Source organism: Oncorhynchus tshawytscha, linkage group LG24 (assembly GCF_018296145.1).
Source record: "Oncorhynchus tshawytscha isolate Ot180627B linkage group LG24, Otsh_v2.0, whole genome shotgun sequence".
Lineage (NCBI taxonomy): Eukaryota > Metazoa > Chordata > Actinopteri > Salmoniformes > Salmonidae > Oncorhynchus > Oncorhynchus tshawytscha.
Window position 1 is genome coordinate 10,334,431 of NC_056452.1, and position 18,769 is coordinate 10,353,199.

At 41.3% G+C, this 18,769-nt stretch overlaps 1 protein-coding gene across 2 annotated transcripts in view; it reads left to right on the plus strand.

The window, feature by feature from the left end:
* The first annotated feature begins 1 nt into the window (after position 1).
* The window catches only part of LOC112256418 (protein Smaug homolog 1), an 82,933-nt gene continuing 64,165 nt past the window's right edge, over positions 2-18,769 (plus strand). Inside the window, exons 1-2 of one of the 2 annotated variants that reach the window (XM_042305291.1) lie at positions 2-237; positions 3,237-3,397. The gene's annotated coding sequence lies outside the window, so the exon portion shown is untranslated. The remainder of the gene's footprint in view (positions 238-3,236; positions 3,398-18,769) is intronic. The other variant, XM_042305292.1, reaches the window with a different exon arrangement.

Sequence of the window (18,769 nt, forward strand, 5' to 3'; positions counted from 1 at the left end):
GTGAATTACGTGACCATTTGTATAGGCGTTATATGTTCCGTATTGTCAATTGTGACGTACTATTCAACTGACAGCAATATAGTGATTATTAGAATAATCAAACCGCTCATGTAGCGAGAACCGGAAGCGCCGACTGCCAGGGGAGGAGAGTGGGCGACTACGTAGAAATATCTGCGCAAGCGTCTTTGAAAGACATAATGTGAGTTACAGCGCTAACTGCTATGGAAGGTTGAGTGGGTACGTATGTGGTCGAATGTCTAGCTAGTGTAGTCCGGGGGACAGAATGGAAAAGGTCGGATGTTGTGATAACATGCTAAAATTGCTTAATTGTTTTGGTTGGCTCAGCATTTTAATTAGTTGGTATTGCTAGGTAGCAAGCTAACTGTATGCCAATAGCAGCGAAGTAAACTAGCTATCTACATTAAATTCGACTGTATTGTGGCTAGCTCGCTCTCACCATCTAGCTAGGCAATCTCAACTCAAGTCTATCGTAAGTCATGTTTAGTTAGCTTGGCTAGTTAGCTGTTTTAGATACTGACCAGGCCACTTCGTGTTTCTAGCTAAACTAGGTAGCTAACCAGTTATCGCAAACAAGGGGCTCAATAACTCAACTTTCCCACATTGTTACGTTACAGCCTTATTCTAAAATGGATTTAAAAATAAATCCTAAACAATCTACACACATTACCCCATAATTACAAAGCGAAAATAGTTATGACATTTTTGCAAAAAATATTCAGACCATTTGCTTTGAGACTCGAGCCCAGGTGCGTCATGTTTCCAGTGAGCCCAGATGCGTCCTGTTTCCATTGATCATCCACGAGATGTTTCTACAACATGGAGTCCACCTGTGGTACATTCAATTGATTAGAGATGATTTGGAAAGGCGCACACCTGTCTATATAAGGTCCCACAAGTTGACAGTGCATGTCAGAGCAAAATCCAAGCCATGAGGTCAAAGGAATTGTCTGTAGAGCTCAGAGACAGGATTGTGTTGAGGCACAGGTCAGGGGAAGGGTACCAAAACATGTCTTCAGCATTGAAGGTCCCCAAGAACACCAGTGGCCTCCGTCATTCTTAAATTTAAGAAGTTTGGAACCACCAAGACTCTTCCTAGAGCTGGCTGCCCGTCCAAACTGAGTAATCGTGGGAGAAGGGCCTTGGTCAGGGAGGTGACCAAGAACCCGATGGTCACTCTGACAGAACTACAGAGTTCCTCTGTGGAGATGGGAGAGCCTTACTGAAGGACAACCATCTGTAAAGCACTCCACCAATCAGGTCTTAATGGTAGAGTGGCCAGACGGGAAGCCACTCCTCAGTAAAAGGCACATGGCCGCTGGCTTGAAGGCTGCCAAAAGGCACCTAAAGACTCAGACCACGAGAGACAAGATTCTCTGGTCTGAAGAAACCAATATTGAACTATTTTTGCCTGAATGCCAAGTGTCATGTCTGGAGGAAACCTGGCACCATCCCTACGGTGAAGCATGGTGGTGGCAACATCTTGCTGTGGGGATGTTTTTCAGCGGCAGGGACTGGGAGACTAGTCGGGGTCGAGGGAAAGATTTAATGGCGCAAAGTACAGACATAATTGAGGAAAACCTGCTCAGGACCTCAGACTGGGGTGAAGGTGCTCCTTCTAACAGGACAATGACCCTAAATCACAGCCAAGACAGAGAAGAATGGGATAAAATCCCCAGATACAGGCGTACCAAGCTTGTCGCGTCATACCCAAGATGGCTTAAGGCTGTCAATGCTGCCAAAAAATGCTAAAACAAACTACAGAGTAAAGGGTCTGTATACTTGTGTAAATGTGATTTTTTTTTTAAATATATATTTTATTTTTTATAAATGAGCAAACAATTCTAAACCTGTTTTTTGCTTTGAGATTATGGGGTATTGTTTAGATTGAGGAAAAAATCAAATGTAATCCATTTTAGAGAGCTTAACGTCACAAAATCTGTAAAAAGTCCATGGGTTTGATTAGGATTTTAACGCCGATACCGATTATTGGAGGACCAAAAAAGCCGATACCGGTATCGGATGATTTTATTTATAATAATGACAATTACAACAATACTGTATGAACACTTATTTTAGCTTTATATAATACATCAATAAAATCAATTTAGCCTCAAGTAAATAATGAAACATGTTCAATTTGGTTTAAATAATGCAAAAACAAAGTGTTGGAGAAGAACGTACAAGTGCAGTATGTGCTATGTAAGAAAGCTAACGTTTCAGTTCCTTGCTCAGAACATGGGAACATGTTCTGAGCAAGGGACTGAAACGTTAGCTTGAAAGCTGGTGGTTCCTTTTAACATGAGTCTTCAATATTCCCAGGTAAGAAGTTTTAGGTTGTTGTTATTATAGGACTATTGCCATCTATACCATTTGTATTTAATTAACCTTTGACTATTGATTTTCTTATAGGCACTTTAGAATTGCCAGTGTAACAGTATAGCTTCCATCCCTCTAGTTAGCGCGCGCTAACTAGCTAGCCATTTCACTTCGGTTACACCAGCCTCATCTCGGGAGTTGATAGGCTTGAAGTCATAAATCGCGCAATGCTTGACACACAACGAAGAGCTGCTGGCAAAACGCACGAAAGTGCTGTTTGAATGAATTTATGTGCCTGCTTCTGCCTACCACTGCTCAGTCAGATACTTAGATGCTTGTATGCTCAGTCAGATTATATGCAACGCAGGACACGCTAGATAATATCTAGTAATCATCTCCCATGTGTAGTTAACTAGTGATTATGATTGATTTGTTTTTTATAAGATAAGTTTAATGCTAGCTAGCAACTTACCTTGGCTTACTGCATTTGCGTAACAGGCAGTCTCCTTGTGGAGTGCAACGAGATGGGCAGGTCGTTATTGCATTGGACTAGTTAACTGTAAGGTTGCAAGATTGAATCCCCCGAGCTGACAAGGTGAAAATCTGTCGTTCTGCCCTTGAACAAGGCAGTTAACCCACCGTTTCTAGGCCGTCAATGAAAATAAGAATGTGTTCTTAACTGACTTGCCTAGTTAAATAACGGTATAAAAAAATATATATATCTGCAAATCCGCGCCCAAAAATACCTATTTCCGATTGTTATGAAAACTTGAAATCGGCCCTAATTAATCGCCCATTCCGATTTAATCGGTCGACCTCTAGTCTGAATACTTTCCAAAGGCACTGTATATACACTATACTTCTTGAAATACTTTCCTATCTCTCTCTCTTTGGGACAGTGTGGTGGACCGTTGTGATGACACTGTAGACATGTCACCTGTGCACCAGGTAGTCAATAGAAGCTGTCCCTGTGGTGACACGGGCTGGAGAACATCCTACTGAGGCTGCAGACAGGTCTGAGGGACAACCAGACCTCACAGGACAAACACTCACAGCCAAGGTGAGCATACAATAGGCCAGGGTAACAGGACAGGAAGGTGAATATCTTAAGGGAGGGGGAAAAAGTGGGCGGAACCCTTTTTGGTGCTAGGCAGAACCCTTTGAAAATGGTTCTACCTAGAACCCTCTATGTAGGGTTCTTCATATAAGCCTCTGTATATGGTTCTATGAAGTGTTTTACTGAGAACCATTTGATCTTTGGAGTGTTCTTCCTAGAACCATCTGAACGGTTCCACCAGCCTTATTATTTTTATTTATTTTATTTTACCTTTATTTAACCAGGTAGGCAAGTTGAGAACAAGTTCTCATTTACAACTATTTTTTATAAATTTGTGCAAAACATTGTGTTTACATAAGTATACAGACCCTTTACTCAGTATTTTGTTGAATCACCTTTGTCAGTGATTACAGCCTCAATCTTTCTTGTGTATAACGCTACAAGCTTGGCACACCTGTATTTGGGCAGTTTCTTGCATCCTTCTCTGCAGATCCTCACAAGCTGTCTGGTTGGATGGGAAGTGTTGCTGCACATCTATTTTCAGGTCTCTCGGAGATGTTTGATTAGGTTCAAGTCCAGGCTCTGGCTGGTCCACTCAAGGACATTGAGACTTGTCCCGAAGCCACTCCTGCGTTGTCTTTGCTGTGTGCATAGGTCGTTGTTCTGTTGGAAAGTGAACCTTCGCCCCAGTTGGAGGTCATGAGTGCTCTGGAGCAGGTTTTCATCAATGAGCTTGTTTCTCATTGTCTGAGTCCTTTAGATGCCTTTTAGCAAACCCCAAGCGGGCTGTCATGTGGTTCTTACTGAGGAGTGACTTTCGCCTGGCCACTCTACCATAAAGGCCTGATTAGTGGAGTGCTGCAGAGATGTTTGTCCTTCAGTAATGCTCTCCCATCTCCGCAGAGGGACTCTGAAGCTCTGCCAGTGACCATCGGGTTCTTGGTCACCTCCCTGACCAAGGCCCCTCCCCCCGATTCCGCAGTTTGGCCCGGGTGGACAGCTCTAGTAATAGTATTGGTGGTTTAAAACGTCTTCCATGTAAGAATGCTGGAGGCCACTGTGTTCTTGAGGATCTTCAATGCTGCAGACATTTTTTGGTTACCCTTCCCCAGATCTGTGCCTCGACACAATCCCGTCTCTGAGCTCTACAGACAACTCCTTCGACCTGATTGCTTGGTTTTTGCTCTGACATGCACCGTCAACTGTGGGACCTTTTATATAGACAGGTGTGTGCCTTTCCAAATCATGTCCAGTCAATTACATTTACCACAGGTGGACTCCAATCAGGTTGTAGAAACATCTCGTGGATGATCAATGGAATAGGATATACCTGAGCTAAATTGAGGATCATAACAAAGGGTCTGAATACTTATAGAAATACTTTATCTGTAATTTTTTTATACATTTGAAAAAAATTCTGATCCTGTTTTTGCTTTGTCCTTATGGGGTAGTGTTTGTGGATTATTTTCTCTCAATTTAATCAATTTTAGAACAAGGCTGTACCATAACAATGTGGGTAAGGGGTCTGAATACTTTCTAACTGCACAGTGTATATTAATGTAATGAAATTGGTCACATACACATCTAGCAGATTTTGTTGCAAAATGCTTGTGTTCCTAGCTCCAACAGTGCAATAGTATCTAAAAATGATTCACAACAATGCACAATCTAAAAATAGAAGAATGGCATTAAGAAATATATAAATATTAGATTGAGAAATGTCGGCTTGGCATCGACTAAAATACATTAGAATAGAATACAGTATATACATGAGATGAGTAAAGCAGTATGTAAACATTATTCAAGTGACAAGTGATTCTATGTGTATAGGGGGTGTTCCCTTTATTCCATACATCCTGCATGTTAATTCATGGCCTTGGAAATGTAAATACTAAAATAATGTTTGGCTTTTAAATTCTTTCTGTTCTGAGGCCTAATGGAATGGATGAACAGCCATGTAAATGCCAATTATTATTAAATGCCTTATTCTTATCATGTCTTTCCAAATCCATTTTGATTACAATATCCCTGAGATGAATGTTGTATAATGTTATGGTCCTTACGGCAATGTAACTTGCACTTTGTTTTCAGGTTTGAATGACAGTGTATTCCCCTAAACTTATTTCAATAAAGTTGTTACTTGTTTATATGTAAGACCAGTTACCATTTGTAATTTGTTTTGGTGCAGATGTGTTAAATATACAACCCATATAAGTGTCTGTTCATGGAACAATACATCAGCCACTTAAACAGCTGTAAATTATTTTCTACCACATTTTTATTCAAGAGCATAGACCATATACACATCTTTGCTGTCTTTTAAAAAAAGAGTGTAATTACATTCATGTTAAGGGTACATTTTTGCTGTATAGAGCAAATATTTCAAGAGTCTTAATAAGAATACAATTTGGATAGAGACACAGAAAAACAACCTCAAATTACAGAATAAGACCAGTACGATATATCAAGAACTCTGACCAGACACCTTCAAATCAAATGTTATTGGTCACGTACACATTGTTAGCAGATGTTATTGCGAGTGTAGCGAAATGCTTCTAGTTCTGACAGTGCAGTAATATCTAACAATTCCACAACTACCTAATACACACATCTAAGTAATGCAATATATGGATGAGCAATGACTGAGCAGTGTAGGTAAGATGCAATAAATTGTATAAAATACAGTTGAGATGTGAACATTAAAGTGGCCAATGATGTCATGTATGTAGGCAGCAGCCCCTGTGTTAGTGATGGCTGTTTAACAGTGATGGTCTTGAGAGAGCTCTTTTTCAATCTCTCTGTCCTAGCTTTGATGCACCTGTACTGACCTTGCCTTCTGGATGGTGTGTGATTGTTGCAAGATTGATGTAATTCTCTCCATGTCAGCAAGTTCCCCGCATAGACCTAACCACGTCTTTTGAGGGTGCATGTTCATTTTTCCTGCAGTTTGTTACACATTTCATTGCTGCTGCTTAAAGAATCTATCAATTTAAATGGAGTGTATCTACAGGAACAATACCTAGAAGGAGATGGCATGGGTCTGGTTGAATTACACATGGAGAACTTCACACCAAAATATGCAAGTATCCCTGGCTGCAATGTGGACTGAGTCAAATGTTTGACCCCGCCCACCTTTTTGTCCATCTGATATGACAGTCGCACACGTTTGCGCAAGGCACACATTGAATTCAAGCTTATTTAATATTTAAAGATCGTGAGAAATATTATAAAGTGGTACCAGCAGATGTGTTAACATGTTATGAGACAAGCTACTGATGTTGTTGTGAACAGACTTAAGTATGTCATGTACTGTTAACATTTATCAACAATTTTAACTTGGAATTATATTCCATTGAGCATATACAGTTACTACCTATCCTGATTTATAATGCTATTTACTTTCCTCATGAGAATGGAGACAGCCTATACCATATAGACATACTGACAAGCTGAATGTGCTTTGTACATTAAGTTATACCAGCTCCAGTAAAGAGATCAAAGACTCGGGTGACTTCTACATCTTTACTAAACAACATAACACAATTTACACAGCAGACAAAAACAAGGTTTGGCCACTACTCAAAAATGTCTTTACTCCTGCTCCTCAGAAGAGGAAAAGAGTCATTTTCTTGTCAACTGCCTCCACATAGAACATCTCAATCTTTCTGTAACATGAATGGTTCCTTGGAGAATATGTTCCTCTTCATCCAGGCCATCATACAACCGTAGTTCTTTAAGGGTTATAATGAGGTCTTCCACGTCCATCCCAATTACACTGAGGGAAACAGTGCCTTTAAATGTTTGTCGTTCGCACCACCTTACTGCCTCTAAAGTGTCCCTTAGAAGAACATCTGCTTCCTTGAAGAAAAAGGAAGAATAAATATTAAGAGTAGTGCCTCATTGGGTGATCAAGACATATTACACCCCACTTTCACAATACCACCATGCAAACAAAGCCACTATTACTAAAGGGGTTTTCAGTGATATCTATAACTACTCAACAAGTCATTGCAACTATTATATCTTGCCATGCATCAAGTATTCAGTATTACACACAGACTTCTTACCCAGCTCACAGTTCACCATGCTACAAGCCTTCAGTATTACACACAGACTACTTACCCAGTTCACCATGCTACAAGCCTTCAGTATTACACACATACTACTTACCCAGTTCACATCTCCCAGTTCACCATGCTACAAGCCTTCAGTATTACACACAGACTACTTACCCAGTTCACAGCTCCCAGTTCACCATGCTACAAGCCTTCAGTATTACACACAGACTACTTACCCAGTTCACAGCTCCCAGTTCACCGTGCTCCAAGGTTCCAGTATTACTCAGACTACTTACCCAGTTCACAGCTCCCAGTTCACCATGCTACAAGCCTTCAGTATTACACACAGACTACTTACCCAGTTCACAGCTCCCAGTTCACCATGCTACAAGCCTTCGGTATTACACACAGACTACTTATCCAGTTCACAGCTCCCAGTTCACCATGCTACAAGCCTTCAGTATTACACACAGACTACTTACCCAGTTCACAGCTCCCAGTTCACCATGCTACAAGCCTTCTGTATTACACACAGACTACTTACCCAGTTCACAGCGCATTTTATTTTCAGTATCGTCTCGAAAGAAAACAGATTGTGGTCATTAAGTAATGTAAGGGAACCTCTAGGGATGTGTGTACAGGAATGCACCTTACTTTAGCTAATAGCCTTATACAGTACCTGGTCCTGCAGAGCTGGATGCTGATGTGACTTCTTGGGGAGACATCTACATCATCCTGAAATATATTGGAGAGGGGGGGTTAAGTCTAAACATTGGTTTAAGACTAGTACCACTCATCATGACACCTACCTGTAGTGCGTTTTGATTTCACCGCCTTTTTCGATCTTTCAACCGCTCTTCTTCAGACCTTAGTGAGTGAATGGCACACATTCACTATGAACATATACTCAGGTCAGCCTGGCCACAGTGAAAATTATTAAGAATGCAAATGAAGTTTAATGTTCAAGACTTACGGCATGGGAAAGTTCTGCAGGAAAAGTAGGCACCACCGTCGCCTAATTTGCAGCATGTTTTCCTTTTAAAAGAAAATCACACAATCGGATGAGTATCCAAAAAAACATATCCACTAGTGATGAGAATTTCATAATTTATACATACCTCAGTGAAATCACACTGTGCTTCCATAGCAATGTACAGGGCATAATGTAAGTTATGTTAGTTATTATAACTAATAATAATAACTCCCCTCCAGGAATATATTTCAGGATGTAGAAGACACAGCATGTCACAGCATCCAGCTCTGCAGGAGTTTGATGTATGAATTGTGTATGTAGTGTAAAAACTGTAGGAAATAGGTCCCAAAAAATGTCAAGAATAATAAACAAGAAAGTATGAGCAATAAGTGTGCTTTGCATGCTGCAAGCACAGAAAATAACTTTTCAGATGTTATAACAGAAAATAGGACTTATAATAGAGTGAATAGCCAGCATCTTACCATCAAAACAAACACCCCACAGTTGTTTGAGCAACCTTGCTTTGGTAGGCCCTGTGGTGTGAACAAGGTACAATTTTCAATAAGGGATGACAATCAAATGGTACAGTTCAGTGGTATAATTGGAAGGAATATCTAACCTGATCATCCACACAAAGTCCTCAGGGGACAAGATCTGAACAATGTTTCTGAACACAGTGTATGTGAAAGTAAAGAAAAAGTACATTAACAGCTTTTTATACCTCAGCATGCATAACAGTTTTGAACACAGTTGGAACTGAATTTGCCAAAGTTTCTTTCACAACATGTATGGGTGTTGCTCGACCAGAAAATGTATTTGACTGCAAACACACCATTTCTCACATCAATGCACTCGCATACCAAAAATCTTTCCTTCGACACGGTTTCAAAACAATGTGTATGCTTTCTTCATAAATGTGTTTGGAAGTTTTTAAATTACTGTTTGCAGTGTGGACAAGTTACAATGGCTTTTCTTGACTTGCCATGTATGTTGGGACCAGGTGATTTCATTATTGTATATACTATGTGTAGGCTGTGTACATAACTGTACATGTAAACCTAGGCTTACTGCTCAAGTAGGTACATTTGTCCAAATAAGATTCCCTCATTGTGAGCAATTAGCTAGCTCACGTGCAAATGGGCTCCAATAATGACCATAAATCCAGGTAGTTTCAAGTCCTTAAGAAGGGGTCGCTTCAGTAGTCAATGTGGATTGGACAATGTTTCGCAGTAGATTTAGGCTACTGTTACTTCTTGGGCCTTGATTCCTTCGCTCTCACTCCTGGGCCCAACAATTTGCCACTTACATGCTGACCATACTGCTTGCGTCGCGTGAGCTGCAAAATAAATTGAAACATGTTATTTAATTATTGCACCAACGAGCGTCTGCGTTGCCAAGCCCTAAAATATAAGTCAGTTCTATTTGTGACGCTGAACGTTGTGCAAGTCCTGCCTCTCCCATCTCCTCATTGGTTATACCCACATGGGTGATTGAAAGATGAACTGAGTTAGATCTGTCATCGTGGTAACAATGAAAGTTAGATGCCATATAGTCCAAAGAAGAAAAAGCCCGGAAGGAGGAGAGATGACTAGAAATTATTCGGTTGACCATTTGTGTGGATTAATTGTCGGAGTAAAGGACCTTGTGCATTTCATGTAAAATAACAACTCAATGTTATATCCCAGGACAAATTAGCTAGCAACAGCAAGCTAGCTATATAGGACAAATTAGCTAGCTAGCTAAATTGGCATAAGTGTTTAATGCTTTTCGACCTGTCCCCAAATTAATATAATTGGTTCAGAGTTTGTTTTGATATTTCAACCAGTGTGTCGTGATCACGTTTGGTGTGGGGGAACAAAATCAATTTGCGCACATAGGCGCGCAGCCGGTTTGGGTACGGTGTTAGTCGGCGCATTTTTTTTGCCGTTCTGTGGGCTGTCTCCATGACCAAAGGTGTAGCAGCATTGATTTCCAAGAACTCTCTCAACATCTGGTCCACAAATGTAGACATTTTCTGCCCTCTTTCTGCATTGGTTGAGACCCCCAAAATGTGAATATATTATTATGACGCAAAAGGTTTTCCAACAATTCTCCCTTCTTTTGCAATTCCTCTACCTGGCCCGTTAAGTAGTTAATAGCCGGGTCTTGTTGTATTAGCGTTTCGCCATGATCCTCATTTTACTTTTCAATGTGGGTCATCCGGTTATAATTTGTCTCGAGAGTAGCCTTCATGCCATTGATAGGTTTACATTTTGCAGATTGAGGTGGCTGTTTGTCGTCAAAATAACTTCTGTTCTGGGCCTGGGAAACTAGGAAACCGAATGTCAATTGGACATTCGGTTTCCTAGTCCAATTGATGATACGGCACGTATAACGTCTCATAAATTTGGTCTACAAGAGTTTAAACAATGTCAGATATCCTGAGGTGGTTGACGATATGTACAGCGCTTTCCATTGCATGCATTAAATATTACAACTTCAATGGGTAACCAATGCAAAATACCACTTAGCCATTGTAAATAAGAATTTGTTCTTAACCGACTTGCCTAGTTAAATAAAGGTTACATTAAAAAAAATACAGAGTAAACTTCTGTTTCAATTGCCAGGACGAAGAGAAGTGAGAAACAGACTTCATGCTACTTCGATACAGCTACTAGAAGTGACTTTCATAGCAGGTTAGGAGACTGAGGTTAAGGTTAGGAAAGGGGTGAGTGAAAAAAAGCGGCAATAATACAGTTTGTCCCTCGAGTTGCCGTAGCAAGTGTGTACTTAATCAAAATAGTCTGAATTCATCTAACTCAAATCTAATTTACATTCTTAGGTCACATACAAAAAATCTTAAATTGCACCATCTAACCCTGCACTAATACACTATTCCCCCCCAAAAAAAAAAAAAACCACGATCCTACACCAGGCCATTGCCGATGGGAGGATGTAACCCCATTCTCTCAAAACTTCTTGAAGATTTTCTACACTAAAATCTCACCCAAAAATATTTATCTTTTGCTGCAACTACCACATACAGTATCTTCTGTGATTTCTGCTCCGCAGTGCAGTTGATCACCATGGCTATAAACGAAAGAAATCCAACCTTACTAAAACTCACCCTCTCTAGATCTCTCTCAGGCCTTCTCACTGGGGGGCTTCCAGTTGAATCACCCACCCTTGGGCTATCCTCTACTCTCTTCACTACCTCAGCATAGTAAACTTTCATTCCCACTCAAACTCTGGCAATCTCAGCCTGTCTTTCTCTCACAGGGCACTTCGGCCCCAGCTACATGGGCACCCCCACAGTTGACACACAGTGCATTCTCTATCCCAACTACACTCCCTCTGACTATGCCCTCCTGCACATTTCTACACACTGCTGCAACAGGTCTGAATCCTTGCCACGTAAAGCACAGTAGCGGGTTTGGAACATATGCCCTGACAGAATAGAAAATATAAAGTAATCAGGTAGACACTGTGTCAAAGCTCAATAAGACAGACAGGGTATTCTCAGATTTGCCATTGCCACCGGGTCCACGTCTCACTAAACGGCCTGCGTCACAAACACCAGGAACATTCTTTTTTAATTTGATCCACCTCTACACTCAACGCTACCCCTTTGAGCGGCGCTCTGTTCATTCTGGAGAGCAAAGCACGCCACAGGTTTCCTCTGGGTGGAGGATGCACAAAAAATAAACAAATCCACTTCTCAAAACTTTCGAGAAGTTTTCCCTTTACCCAGCTTGACACAACGTATGGGTCGGCCAGAAAGTAGCAATCCACTCTTTCCAAAAATCTCACTCCCACCATTCCAAAATCTTCTCCGGTAGGATTCACAGGGCAAACATTGGAAGTCTTTACCACACCGGTCGCTGCAGGTAGGCCCACTTCATCCTGGTCTGGCTCAAACTCAGAGAGCTCACCACTGCCAACCGACTCCATTTCCAGATACTCAAGAGAGCAAGAAGACCTAAAGTAAAATGACTTGGTTTGTATTTAGGAGACGAAGGTACAGTATACACTCTGGAGTCAACGGTCTGAACTTACCGCCATTCTTACGCTTTTGCGTCATCGCACCTCCTTTGCAACAATGTTGCAATGTGTCATCGTCTCTAGTTCAATGACAACCAACACTTCATTGAAGAATCCCTACTGCTGACCAATCACCGACGAATTTAACAGATAAGCACACAAAGACTACAAGCAACAAGTTTTTCTCCTGAATAAAAACATAGCCACAAAAAAAAAACATAGACTTTGGCTACCGAGGTTCGGCTTGCCTCATGTAAAAATCTTGTGTGCACGAACACCCGAAAAAATGCTTGCATAACACCAAAACAGTGACAAAAGGTAATCAATCTATGCACGCCATAAACTGTTTTGGATGAGAAGCATGCGGACGCCTTAATACCCACAAGGTGGCGTCCAAACCTCAGGCCTGCTGGAGTTCATCCATTGAGGAAAACAGCCTGTTTCCACCACATACTATTGCAATACTACTATCATTATTTCAAGTAAGAAGTAAAATTTTACTGGATATTATTCGCATGCTTTTTTGAAGGACTGGGCACCAAAAATATCTTCCAAAATGAACTGCACTGGGGAAAAGAAAAACAGAACAGGCGTAGGTCCAGGCCTGGGGATTGCATAGGCTTACTTGAGTAAATAGTTGTCATTTTAATCATTCAAAACATACTTTTCAGCAACCAATATCGTTGCATTAAATGAAAAATATATAGATTCTGCAACCTGCAACAAATACCTTTTTTATTATAAATCTGAACAAATGCATTCCATGATCCTAGAAGTATTCAATTCAAATGAATCTCAATCAATCAAATGTATTTATAAAGCCATTTTGCATCAGCTGATGTCTCAAAGTGCTGTACAGAAACCCAGTCTAAAACCCCAAACAGCAAAGCAATGCAGATTTAGAAGCATGGTGGCTAAGAAAAACTCCTTAGAAAGGAAGGAACCTAAGGAAGAAACCAAGAGAGCAACCAGGCTCTGAGGGGTGGCCAGTCCTCTTCTGGCTGTACCGGGTGGAGATATATAACAGAACATGGCCATTAAGGCCAGATTGTTATTCAAGATGTTCAAACATTCATAGATGACCAGCAGGGTCAAATAATAATCACAGCCATTGTAGGTGGGTGCAACAGGTCAGTACCTCAGGAGTAAATGTCCGTTGGCTTTTCATAGCCAAGCATTCAGATGTCGAGACAGCAAGTGTGGTAGAGAGGAGGAGAAGGTCGAAAAACAGTAGGTCCGGGACAAGGTAGCACATCCGGTGAACAGGTCAGGGTTCCCTAGCTGTAGGCAGAACAGTAGAAACTGGAGCAGCAGCACGACCAGGTGGACTGGGATAGCTAGGAGTCAAAGCCAGGTAGTCCTGAGTCATGATCCTAGGGCTCAGGTCCTCTGGGAGGGAGAGAGAGAGGGAGCATGCATAAATTCACACAGGACACCAGATAAGACAGGAAAATTACACCAGAGATAAGACTGACCCTAGCCCCCCCCGGCACAGACTATTGCAGGATAGATATTGGAGACGGGTGGATCGGGGGAAACTGTGGCTGACGATACCTCCAGACAGGGCCAACCTAGCAGGATATAACCCCACCCACTTTGTCAAAGCACAGCCCCCACGACTCTTAGGGAGATACAGACCACCAATTTACTACCCTGAGACAAGGCTGAGTATAGCTCCGGAAGATCTCCACCGCAGGAGCCCGAGGGGGCGCAAAATCAGACAGGAAGATCACGTTTATGACTCAACCCTCTGAAATGATACACCCCTTCTAGAGACCACTAGTAAGCTAGTGACTCAGCCCCCGTAATAGAGGCAGAGAATCCCAGTGGAGGGGAGCCGGCCAGGCAGAGACAGCAAGGGCGGTTCGTTGCTCCAGAGCCTTTCCATTCACATTCGTACCCCCTGGGCCAGACTACAATAAATCATAGGACCTACTGAAGAGATGAGTCTTCAATAAAGTCTTAAAGCTCGAGACCGAGTCTGCGTCTCTCACATGGATAGGCAGATCATTCCATAAAAATTGAGCTCTATAGGAGAAAGCCCTGCCTCCAGCTGTTTGCTTAGAAATTCTAGGGACAATAAGGAGGCCTGCATTTTGTGACCGTTTGGTCCTCGTAGATATGTACGGCAGGACCAAATCGGAGAGATAGGTAGGAGCAAGCCCATGTAATGTTTTGTAGGTTAGCAGTAAAACCTTGACATCAGCCCTAGCCTTAACAGGAAGCCAGTGTAGACAGGAGTAGTATGATCACATTTGTTGGTTCTAGTCAGGTTTCTAGCAGCAGTGTTTATCACTAACTGAAGTTTATTTAGTGCTTTATCCAGGTAGCCGGAGAGTAGAGCATTGCAGTAGTCTAATCTAGAAGTGACAAAAGCATGGATTTGTTTTTCTGCAGCTTTTTGGACAAAAAGTTTTAGATTTTTTCAATGTTCATGAGATGGAAAAAAATCTGTCCTTAATTTTCTTTATGCTCGTCAAGAGATCAGGGTCCAGAGTAACGAGGTCCTTCAGTTTTATTTGAGACGACTGTACAACTATCAAGATTAATTGTCAGATTCAACAGAAGATCTTTGTTTCTTGGTACCTAAAACTAGCATCTGTTTTATCCGAGTTTAAAAGTAAAACATTTGCCGCCATCCACTTCCTTATGTCTGAAACACAGGCTTCCAGGGTAGGCGATTTTGGGGCTTCGCCATGTTTCATCAAAATGTACACCTGTGTGTTGTCCGCATAGCAGTGAGTTGACAATGTGTTTCTGAATGACATCACCAAGAGGTAGAATATATAGTGAAAACAATAGTGATCCTAAAACAGAACCTTGAGAAACATTAACCTACAATTGATTTGTCAGAGGACAAACCGTCCACAGAGACAAACTGATATCTTTCAGAAAAATAAGATCTAAACCAGGCAAGAATTTGTCCGTGTAGACCAATTAGAGTTTCTAATCTCTTAAAGAATGTGGTGATCGATGGCGTCAAAAGCAGCACTTAGGTCTAGGAGCACGAGGACAGATGCAGAGCCTTAGTCTGACACCATTAAAAGGTCATTTCTAACCTTCGAGTGCAGTCTCAGTGCTATGAGGTCTAAAACCAGACTGAAGCATTTTATATACATTAAGTCTTTGAGGAGGCAGTGAGTTGCTGCGCAACAGCTTTTTCTAAAAAATTGAGAGGAATGGGAGAATGTGTACAGCCAATTGTTTTTTTTGTTTTTTTTTACATTGTCTGGGTCAAGGTTTGGCTTTTTCAAGAGAGGCTTTATTACTGCCACTTTTAGTGAGATTGGTACACATCCTGTGGATAGGGAGCCATTTATTATGTTCAACATAGGAAAGCCAAGCACAGGAAGTAGCTCTTTCAGTAGTTTAGTTGGAATTGGGTCCAATATGCAGCTTGACGGTTTAAATTATCTTCATGAATGTGTCAAGAGATACAGGATTAAAAAACATGAGTGTCTCAATTGATCCTAGGTCCTGGCAATTGTGTGCAGACTCAGGACAACTGAACTTTGGAGAAATGTGCAGATTCAAAGAGGAGTCTAATTCGCTTTCTAATGATCATGATCTTTTCATTGAAGAAGTTAATTAATTTATCACTGCTGAAGTGAAAGCTATCCTCTCGTTGAATGCTGCTTTTTAGTTAGCTTTGCGACAGTATCAAATACATTTTGGATTATTCCTATTCTCCTCAAATTAGGTTGGAGAAAAATAGGATGATCGAGCAGTAGTGAGGGCTCTTCGATATTGCACTGTACCATCTTTCCAAGCTAGTCGGAAGACTTCCAGTTTGGTGGAGTGCCATTTCCGTTCCAATTTTCTGGAAGAGAAATTGAAGACACATTTTTATTTTATTCTTTTTTTTATCGAAATTTGCTGTCGTAAATGTTAGCAACACCTCTGCCTTTGCGGGATACGGTCAATAGTGTAACCAGGAGGATAGGCCTAATTTAACATTCATCAGGCTTGAGCCATGTTTCAGTCAGGCCAATCACATCAAGATTATGATCAGTCAGTGGTGACCTGAAATTCAGGTCACCTGTTTTGAGCCCAACATTTTTTGCCAAAAAAACAGTCACATCAGTTTGTAAACAATTAAAAATATATATATCATTGAGTTAATGAAGCCACATACAAACATGGTCTCTTTAGTTGAGTAAGGCAGCTCCAAAATGCAGATAGCCAAGTGTAGTGGTGGTAAGGATGCACTCCATGGTGCTGAATAGAAAGCTCTGCTGTTGGGACAGCTTTATGTAGGCCCAGTTTATTTGTCATGTGCGCCGAATACAACAGGTGTAGACCTTACAGTGAAATGCTTACTTACAGGCTCTAACCAATAGTGCAAAAAAGGTGTTAGGTGAACAATAGGTAAGTGAAGAAATAAAACAACTGTAAAAAGACAGGCTATATGCAGTAGCAAGGCTACATACACACACCGGTTAGTCAGGCTAATTGAGGTAGTATGTACATGTAGATATGGTTAAAGTGACTATGCATATATGATGAACAGAGAGTAGCAGTAGCGTAAAAGAGGGGTTGGCGGGTGGTGGGTGGCAGAACCAGCGATTGAGTTGTGAGACTGCTGTAGAGCTCATCACTCCCCCTTACTGGCAGGGGGCCAGAGACAAATACTCAATGCTGACATCTTTCTAGCTGATTTACACGCTGAAGCTATGTTGCCCTTGGTGACCTCTGACTGTTTCATCCTAACATTGTTGGTGCCGACGTGAATAACAATATCCCTATACTCTCTAAACTCGCCAGTTTTAGCCTTAGACAGTATCATCTTCAGATGAACCTTTACGTCGGTGGCCCTGCCCCCTGGTAAACAGTGTATCGTTGGATGATTATTTTTAAGTCTATTGCAGGTAATGGAGTCGCTGTTGACTAGGGTTTTCAATTTGTCAGAGCTAATGGTGGGAGTCTTCGGTGGCTCAGACCCCGTAACCTGATAAGGCTCGGCCTCTGACTCGTTGCTTAATGGGGAGACCCGGTTGAAAGTTTCTGTCGGCTGAATGAGCGATACTGGTTGAGCATGCCGACATAATTTCTTTCCAGAAGCCTTGAGAAAATTGTCCGGCTGCGGGGATTGTGCGGGGGATTTATACTACTATCTGTACTTACTGGTGGCACAGACACGGTTTCATCCTTTTCTACACTTAAAATTGCCCTTGCATAACGATTGCATCTGAAGCTGGGCTTGCAGCACAGCTATCCTCACCATAAGGCAATAGTACTCCTGTATATTATGAGTACAGCAACTGCAATTAGATGGCATAGTGTTAATGTTACTACTTAGCTTTTTTGGCTGGTTGAGGTCCTGTAGAACAATGGCCAGATAAAGCGTGGAAAAAGTTGAAGGAAAAAAGTAGAGCGAGGGGAAAAAAGACATTGGTAAATGTATTAAAAGCAAAAACCGAAAAGTTTGGCAGATAGCCAAGTAGCAACAAACAGCACATAATTTAGGACCCTAAAAATATAAGTTGATATAGTTTTCATGCTATAATATCTCAATGCAGAGGTCAACTGTAGGCCAATTGTCACCTTGTCAGATATCAATCCAATTTGTGAAGGCTTGAGCTTTTGACTGATTCAAGAGAACTGTCCACGTCCCCACTGGTAAAACGTCTATTCCTTCCCCTCCCTCCACTTCTTTTAGTCAATATTGAGCACACTCAGCTGAAGGCAGTAAGGGTGCATTGTGTGACCGAAAAGGACACTGCTATCAAACAATGGCCCAAGAATGCATTTCATGTATCTGTACAAGTGGTGGTCCTCGCCAGTCAAATCAGCCTTCCCTATGGAGGCCCAATTTAGGATTATTTTCCCCCATTCATAACCCAAAAATGTTTATTGTTTGACCTTTGTTCAAATGTAACATGTGCTCATGTAAAATCAATAAATAAATGAATGAATGAGGAATAAATGGATGTAGTCAAACCATCAAAGAACTGGCAGTATGGAACTGGAACTGGTTAAAAACATCAAGGTTTTACACACACACAAATAAATGATATTTCAGGAGACCGATAAATATAATGTATGACCAGAGCATTTAATGTCTTTATTTTGCTCACTGCTACTGTAACTCGACACATTGTATCAGCTGCTGCATTGCTGTAACTCGATACTATCATTGAAACAATGTATGAAATATATTTTTTGGCTTTCAATTAAACCAAACGGTTGGGTGGAGGGTGAGGCCCTCTGCTGGATGGAATGCACACATCGGAGCTAAACATTTACAATGAAGAACTTCATGAATAGGGAGGCACCACTCTTCTTTAATTGATATCACCTCTCTTCATACTGTATGTGTAGTAA